This window comes from Triticum dicoccoides, chromosome 5B (genome assembly GCF_002162155.2).
Source record: "Triticum dicoccoides isolate Atlit2015 ecotype Zavitan chromosome 5B, WEW_v2.0, whole genome shotgun sequence".
NCBI classification, from domain to species: Eukaryota; Viridiplantae; Streptophyta; class Magnoliopsida; order Poales; family Poaceae; genus Triticum; species Triticum dicoccoides.
The window spans coordinates 639,662,080-639,663,369 of NC_041389.1; positions in this window are offsets into that span (position 1 = coordinate 639,662,080).

The window sequence follows — 1,290 nt, forward strand, 5'->3', positions numbered from 1 at the left end:
CCCCCCCCCAACCCTAGGCGCATGGGCCCAAGGGAGGGGGGTGCGCCCAGCCCTCCAGGGGCTGGTTCCCTGCCCACTACGGCCCATGTGGCCCTCCGAGAGAGGTGGCCCCTCCCGGTGGACCCTCGGAACCCCTCCGGTGGCCCCGGTACAATACCGATAAGCCCCCGAACTTTTCCGGTGATTGTATGACAACTTCCCATATATAAATCTTCACCTCTGGACCATTCCGGAACTCCTCGTGACATAGGGGATCTCATCCGGGACTCCGAACAACATTCGGTAATCACTTACAAGTCTTCCTAATAACCCTAGCGTCACCGAACCTTAAGTGTATAGACCCTACGGGTTCGGGAATCATGCAGACATGACCGAGACAGCTCTCCGGCCAATAACCAACAACGAGATCTGGATACCCATGTTGGCTCCCACATGTTCCACGATGATCTCATCGGATGAACCACGATGTCAAGGATTCAAGCAATCCTGTATACAATTCCCTTTGTCAATCGGTACGTTACTTGCCCGAGATTCGATCGTCGGTACCCCAATACCTCGTTCAATCTCATTACCGGGAAGTCACTTTACTCGTACCATAATGCATGATCCTGTGACCAACCACTTGGTCACATTGAGCTCATTATGATGATGCACTACCGAGTGGGCCCAAAGATACCTCTCCGTCATACGGAGTGACAAATCCAAGTCTCGATCCATGTCAACCCAACAGACACTTTCGAAGATACCTGTAGTATACCTTTATAGTCACCCAGTTACGTTGTGACGTTTGGTACACCCAAAGCACTCCTATGATATCCGGGAGTTACACGATCTCATGGTCTAAGGAAATGATACTTGACATTAGAAAAGCTCTAGCAAACGAACTACACAATCTTGTGCTATGCTTAGGATTGGGTCTTGTCTCACATCATTCTCCCAATGATGTGATCCCGTTATCAATGACATCCAATGTCCATGGTCAGAAAACCGTAACCATCCATTGATCAATGAGCTAGTCAACTAGAGGCTAACTAGGGACATGTTGTGGTCTACTCATTCACACATGTATTATGATTTCCGGATAATGCAATTATAGCATGAACAATAGACAATTATCATGAACAAGGAAATATAATAATAACCATTTTATTATTGCCTCTAGGGCAAATTTCCAACAGTCTCCCACTTGCACTAGAGTCAATAATCTAGTTTCATTGTGATGAAGCAAACACCCATAGAGTTCTGGTGTTGATCATGTTTTGCTCGTGGAAGAGGTTTAGTCAACGGATC